Source organism: Branchiostoma belcheri, unplaced genomic scaffold (genome assembly GCF_001625305.1).
Source record: "Branchiostoma belcheri isolate BF01 breed outbred unplaced genomic scaffold, Haploidv18h27 scaffold13, whole genome shotgun sequence".
Taxonomy (NCBI): Eukaryota; Metazoa; Chordata; class Leptocardii; order Amphioxiformes; family Branchiostomatidae; genus Branchiostoma; species Branchiostoma belcheri.
In genome coordinates this window covers 1,013,931-1,021,648 of record NW_017802713.1, presented here as the reverse complement: position 1 = coordinate 1,021,648, position 7,718 = coordinate 1,013,931, and the positions used below count along the sequence as shown (strand labels likewise).

Genomic DNA, 7,718 nt, shown 5'->3' with positions numbered 1-7,718 from the left:
CATAAAATTTACTTGCTGTGGCCTTACAACTGGTCATCATTCACCTTCGCTACTTGGCAAGTAAAGTTCGGTTGGACAAAATGATTGCGTCACATAAGCAAACTAGCTGCGCCGCCTGGGGGCGAAAATGATGACTGCAGGCAAACCGCAAAGCAAACGTTACGGTCTCATGGTCAACGTAAACTAAACAAAGCCAGGGGTGTACAATACGTCCTCGACCTTTCCACAGTCTATACGTGTTAGCCTTGGTTAGCCTTAGGGATTTACGTCAAGCGAAGATCTAGAGACAACTCAATGTCTCACTACAAGGCTTGTTTAAATCACGTTTTGTCTCTAGTCATAATAGAGGATTTTATTTCTTTAAACAGCGCCTTCCCCAAGTACGGCTAACGCCCAATCGTATACGTCAATCCCAATGGCACCACAATAACATGGATTCTAATATTGAATGCGCAAAAAAGCAACGCCCAAGTAAATGAGGTTTTAAAATGTAACACACACTATAAAACTTGAGGGCGGAACCCAAAGTACGGAATAAACTGTAAACGCTTACTTTGTCGTCAGGTATTAAAGAAATGTTAGGAGAACGCCCATAGAGATGGGGCTAAACATAAGATAAACAGTGGGATCGCCATGGTTTTTTTGGAGGGGGAGGGGGCTGGGCGTCCATATAACCTGACTACCTGTTGATGTAGGTAAAGCATAGCCTCCACCAGGCCTTTCTACGGGAATACGGATCGTAGAATTTGGCAGAAAGGAGAGTAAAATTGGCCAGGGGAGTCCGGCCGCGGAAGGTAGTTTATTTCCCTGCGCGGCCAAACTCCCCTGGCAAATATTCTCCTACATATATATCCAGCATAGTTAGTCTGGTAGAGACTAGGTCAAGCAAGGGGACAGGTGGGTTAGTTATTTTCATTAGTCCGAGAAAGGACTGAAAAACAACTTGGTGTTAACTACACTTCGTTTTCTAATGAAAATTGACACAGACAGTATTGCAGTGTGGATACAAGGCGTCGGTGTGGCCAGCGACTATCGAAGAGGTTCCCTCCGACCTGTGTGCATGACTTTTTCGAGCCAGCGAGTATAGGACTTTTTCAGCAAGGATAAACCAGAACGAGTTCTGGAAAAGGGTCCACGACATCATATTATGACACCAGATAGTGTGTCGTGCGAATTTTGCACGACACACCCTGGACTGTCGGGGGAGTGTCCGTAATTCTGTCTTGCGACGAATGTACCCGGGCCCACTTGGCCTTGCTAGAAATTCTGCGACAAAAATCGTACGACATATAACCAGGATGGTGCTCTTGATATGTATGTATTTAATATTGGGTGCAGCGATTTTCTCACCCCACAAAACAGCCCACAACGGATAATGGGAACATAGACATAGAGCCGCCTGGTCCCACATGTTTGACCTAGAACACCGGCGTCCGGTGTACCGCGTCCGTCTAAACACTAATCAGGGATGAAAGAAATGGAAGGAACTTGTTTCTATAGTTTCTCCGAAAGTACTGGTCCAATGACCAAGTGCCAGAAAAATCTGTCAATGAAGTGGGAACATACATGCACTAGTAGGCCGCCTGTTCCCACATATTTGACCTAGAACACCGGCGTCAGATGTACCGCGCCCGGCCGTTACTTAAGATTTGTTGAATAAACATTGAGAGATGAAAGAAAATGAAGGAACTTGTTACTATATTGTCTCCGAAAAACTGGTCCAATGAGTGCCAGAAAAATCTGTCAATGAAGTGGGAACATACTAGTAGGCCGCCTGTTCCCACATATTTGACCTAGAACACCGGCGTCCGGTGTACCGCGTCCGGCCGTTACTTAAGATTTGTTGAATAAACACTGAGGGATGAAAGAAATGGAAGGAACTTGTGTCTATATCTTCTCCGAAGAACTGGTCCAATGACCAAGTTCCAGAAAAAACTGTCAATACAGCGGGAACATACTAGTCTACCCACCTGTTCCGACATGTTTGACCCTAGAACACCGGCGTCCGGTGTACCGCGTCCGGCCGTCACTTAAGGTTTGTTGCAAAAACACTGAGCGATGAAAGAAATTGAAGGAACTTGTTTCTATATTTTCTCCGAAGAACTGGTTCAATGACCAAGTTCCAGAAAAAAAAAACTGTCAATGCAGCGGGAACGTATTATTACTAGTCGACTGCGTCCCACATATTTGACCTGGAACACCGGCGTCCGCTGTACCGCGTCCGGCCGTTACTTAAGATTTGTTGAATAAACATTTAGGAATGAAAGAAAAGGAAGGAACTTGTTTCTATATTTTCTCCGAAGAACTGGTTCAAGTTCAAAGTTCCAGAAAGTCTGCCAAGGGAACGAAGCTAACTGCCACCTTCTGGTGACGACTTGCATCTGCTGTTCGAGTATAAGCCAGACAAGTTTTTGCATATGTCATGTTATATTAGGGTTGCTGAGAGGGTAGATCTCTCCCGGCACTTGATTTTGGCGCTCCCAGAAGAAGACTCGGCAGCTATAACACTCCAGACTATGCATGATGTACAAAATGACTAATAAACTGGTGGACGTCCCAACTACTAAGTACCTAATACCAGCCTGACCAGAAGAGAACAAGAAATAGCCATGCCTTCAAGTACCAGAGTTATCAACCAAGGATTGAGGTGTTCAAGAATTCATTCTTTCCTAGAACTATCGTAGAGTGGAACTCGCTGTGACCAAGTACAGTAGGGGCATTATAATTGGATAGCTTTAAACAATGTCTAGAGTTAGAAGTTCAAGGGTTAGGTGTAACAGGTCGATCTGTGTGCCTGCGAAGCTGGTGTGTTACGCCGAAAGGCGGTTATACCGGCTATACAGATACAGATACAGATTAGCCTCTACCAGGCTTCGGGTAGCAGCTGGAAAGAGTAGAGATTGGCCAAATAGACAAATGATATGCCAGGATAGTTGGTCCGCACTAGAGTACAGTTCAGGTCAAACTTTTCTCTTACCGTGAACCAACTCCACTGGCATATCTTCTGTCTATTTGACCAATTCCTACTCTTTCCAACCGCTTCCAGAAGCCTGGTAGAGGCTAATCTCCAAGCAGATCCCTTTCGGTGGCAAAAAGACAGTATCAAGTTGGCCAGGCAGTATCCATTAGCCAGAGAAGGTCGCCGGCCACCGACGGGTTGGTGGGATTAGCGACAAAAAAAAAAAGGCCATATATAAAAAAGTTAACGATCATTCCCCCACAACCTCTGCTTGGAGAGTAGGTAGAGGCTAAGTCTAGATACTATTACTGGTGACTCAAAGTGGTGTCAATTTTGGGTCAATACAAGACGAACAGGACACCGCGTTTTCATGCTCTATTTCAAGTTGTGGATCCTCCGTGATGAGTCAAGAGGTGTTCCTGTTGACATCAGCAAACCCCCCATTCAGGCCATGTTGGCAAAACGTTGCCTTGTGTTGAGCAGAGACAATGGCTGGTGTCCAGAGGTGGGCACCACGGTACGCACACAACGGAAACGCACTGACAATACATGATTCAGTGACCCATATATCCATGTACATTCTGCGGTAGGTTGGGCCATTACGTTGCATTTTCTAAGGGTGGGGTTCAATGGCCACCCCTACCCCTCACTCACACTCGCACGCAGGCACAGACACACCAATATACACGGACGTAAAGCTTTGTATAGGTGAACGGGCGAGTTCTATCTACATGTACATGTATATAGTATTTTGTCCACATTTCACTGCTAGAAAGTGGTCTTTTCCCAGCGTACAACACCAAAGAAACATCTATTCGATTCATTTAATTGTTCTTCCAGGACATTTGTCGGAAGTTGCAGTGTTTCAAAGGAAGAACACGAATTAGAAGTTTATTTTTGTAGTTACTAGTCATAGCGGACGCTTTAGTAACTCCATCTATATCCCCTGAGTAACAAGCTCTGGCTTCGTCCTTGACATCGCAAACGAGCATATCATTCGGAGCCGTCCCGATCTCTCACGAAAAGTCTCCGAAGCGCCATTCGGGAATCTCCGGACGTCACTTCGGGAAGCCGACTTCCGGCGCCCCTCCCAGACCGACACCCGGGCGTGGTGACGTCACCTTCTCACGTTCCGTCTTGCCTAACAGCTGTTGTCTTGCCTTTAAATTTAATCTCCAAGCAGATTCGGTGGGGGCAAGGGGACCGTTTATGTTGGCCGTCTGTATCCAACGTTCGTCAAAGGCGGCAGAGTGCTCGACTCGAAACCAGGAGGTCCCGGGTTCGAGTCCTGACATGCCACCGATCTTGTGCCCTTTAAATTCAATAGGAAAGGCACTTAACACGACTTTCCTCACTTCGCTCAGGTGAAAATGGGCATTGTATTGTCCCCCGTGTTGGTGGTGGCTCAGTTAAAAGAACTTGAGTGTGCCGTCACTACGTCTTGTGACTAAATGTTAGAATTAAAAAAAAGTCCCCTTGGGCCACCGAATCTGCTTGGAGATTATTGCCCTAACCTGCGCAGACACTTGAGGACAAATGGACCTTGACACTAATCCTTGGCTCAGTTTCCTTAACCCATGACTTTGCAAGAACGTAAGAACCACTCCTTTAAGGTCCTTTGAGTACTTCAAGGTGCCTGCAAGGTTTGAAACTCAGAATCCCACCGCCAAAATTCCTTGTATTTAGACTTTCTTGATTGATAAAATCAAGGCAGTGCATACCTACGTCCTTCTAGGCTTTACAGAGAGCCAAAACACGCGTCTAGTACAGAAAGCGGCAACAGTGCGGATGTCAGATAGGGTTTACACTAAACAAAAGCACCTCCCTTATATGGGCTGTGGCATCCAAGGTTACCACAGGTTAACATGACTCAGACGTAAGCAGCGACACCTGACACCTGCAGTACCCGCATTCCTTCTACACGTAAGGCCACAGCAAGTCATTTTTATGGATGACATCAGCGCGCGCAGTAATTTTCACCTGATTTTGGAGAAAAAGAAGAAATTTTGTTGCCTTCTGACAGTGGCCTTCTGTCTGTTGCCATGTCGGAAGGTGGATAGCAGATAACTATGAAGAGAGGAGACAAGAAAAGGCTCTGATTTAATGTTTTGTTTCTTACTTTGATGCAGTGGTATGTGATGCTGGCTGTGTACGTGTATATGTGACGTTCCCACTGAATCAAAACCATTTGTACAATGATTGAGTAAAAATTTGAAAAGGTAGGAACCTTGTTTTTTCGGCCCGCCTTGTTTTTTTTTTCGCCCGCTCGCATTAGATTTGGAGTCTGCGGAGGATGCCATCCATAACATTTATTTGCTGTGGCCTAACCGTCAGCAACTTTTCTTGTGTAGCGGTTTCCGCGAAGGAAGTTACGTACCCAAGCGACATACAAGCCCGCGTAGGCCCGCCTAGTGATAGACGTGTTGCCCCAAACATCACACACTCATCTAGAAAACATTCGTTCTTCCGACAAAACTTGGACAGAAGTATAAAAGTCAGAATAAAGCGATGAAACACACTCACTCGGCGAACCAGAGCCGCAAAGTCAGTACCGCTAGTTAGTGTAGCGTCCGCTTGCACTGTTGGAATAGAAAAGTTACTTGATATTGTAGTAGGAATCGAAAAACTACTATATATACACAGTCGGAGGGCTTCGCTTAACTTACGGAAAACGGTGATTTAGAAAGGTAAGAATTTATTTTCTTTTCCATTTGAACATTCCTTAATTTATACTAGTTTTGACTGGTGAGTTCCGGGATGTACTTAAGGGATCGAAGAATGCTAACTGGTTATTTTTTTTATCCGATGGATTTTCATAAGTTAGCGTTTCGAGGATTGGATACTGTTATTCTCATTTTGTATTAGATTTAGTTCTAGATTTCTTTTTCCGACAGCCAAAATGTTGTTTGGGCTTTGCTTTTTTTAACAAAGTGGTTCAATGCAAGGCCTATATCTCACCACTTCTCGGCATTGAACTAGAAATATGAGAGAAACATGGCTATGTCAAGAGATGGCGGTGAACGTTTGATTTGAAAGCCTGTAGATTGTAGGTTGGTGGGAAACACTTGCCAGGGAGGGAATTCCAAAGCTTGGCCGTACTGGGAAAGAAACTGTCACTGTAAAATGATTTCGAACAAGGAATTTGGGCGGTGACGGTGACTATACCTTCATTTACAGTATAGCACAATCGGGCTCCTATCGCAAGAGCGAAGTTCCCTCATTAAGTGGGGCCTTTTTCAAGATATATTTATTTATTTATTTTTTTATATAGCTGGACAATTAAGCATTTTCGTGACGAAATTCGTTAGCCGAATTAATTTTGATAGCGTTGAATTCAGTGATTTTATTTCTAGTCAACTCTAAATACATGGATTGAGGTTTCAAGAATTCATTCTTTCCTAGAAGTATCACAGAGTGGAACTCACTGTCACCGAGTACAGTAGGGGCATTGTTATTAGATAGCTTTAAGCAATGTCTAGAGTTAGAAGTTCAAGAGTTAGGTGTAACAAGTCGATCGGTGTAATATAGCCAGCTGCCGCCGCGCCGTGTGCCTGCGAAACTGGTGTGTTACGCCGAAAGGCGGTTATACCGGCTATACAGATACAGATACATGTACATGTTACTTATCATACTTATCATATCATACTGGCAAAAACGCCTACATATATTGAGTGAACCAGCCCCTATGAATGCAAAGTGGTTATCTCTCTCGGCAATCTTGTATATGTGACAGGACTTAGGTCAATAGGGTTATAGCCTGAAGCTTTACATGTGTAAGTTGCGCAAGCGCTCTCCCTCACTAACATGCACGCTTCGGCTGTCTTCTGTGAGAAATATGCCTGGACTTTTTTCAACTAGACAGTCTTTTCCTGCAAGGAAAATATTCATCAATTCTTGTATAACATACTAGTAGTACAGTATCTGCGTATGGGAAACTATCGTTAGACGATGGATTTTTAAAAAACGTAAACATAGTGTCTTTTCTAGATCTGTTCGTTCAAACGTTGGGTCTATGAATTTCTTGTGTAACAATATTTATGTATGAGAAAAGTATGGCTAGACGATGGAATTTTAAAAACTTAAACGTAGCGTCTCTTCTGTTCAAAACGTTTAGTCTATGACATACCGTCTTCAAGTCAAGACCGTTTAATGCTGAATAGAAAAGGTTTAGTGCTAGCCTCCATAGCATGCCAAAAACTGGGGTTTTGGGGGGTCTTCAGGGTCTTTGGGATCTTTTATGTGCTATTTTCCGATTACATATAGACAACATAGCCAGCCTAGTTACCCCCGTTTCAGAAAACAGCCGAAGACCACCAAACCCCCAGTTCTATAAGCTAGCTGCTACGGAGTCTAGTTTAGTGCATCATTCAACCAAGTCACTTATCCACAGTATGATAGCCTCTTCGGTGGCGGTAACACACCGCACAATGTAACCATTCTTCGCACAAACGTTTTGAATAGTCACGGAAACAGGTTATAGCTGGGTGATGACAGTAAACAGAAGATGGCCTCAGGGCAGTAGCGCTGTGTAATGACTGTTTTCTGTGGCTTACTCATGTATGACTAACATGTTAGTTGGGACCAGATTGTACCAGTCTAGCCTCCACCAGGCCTTTCTACGGGAATAAGGATCGTAGAATTGGGCAAAAAAGAGAATAAAATGGGCCAAGGGAGTCCGGCCGCGGGGAGGTAGTTTCTTCCCCTCCGAACTGCGCGGCCAGTCAAACCTACGAGGCGGCCAAACTCCCCCGGCAAATAT

At 44.5% G+C, this 7,718-nt stretch overlaps 1 pseudogene; it reads left to right on the top strand.

Annotated features, from left to right (window-relative positions):
- The first annotated feature begins 5,380 nt into the window (after positions 1-5,380).
- The window catches only part of LOC109463878, a 10,700-nt pseudogene continuing 8,362 nt past the window's right edge, over positions 5,381-7,718 (top strand).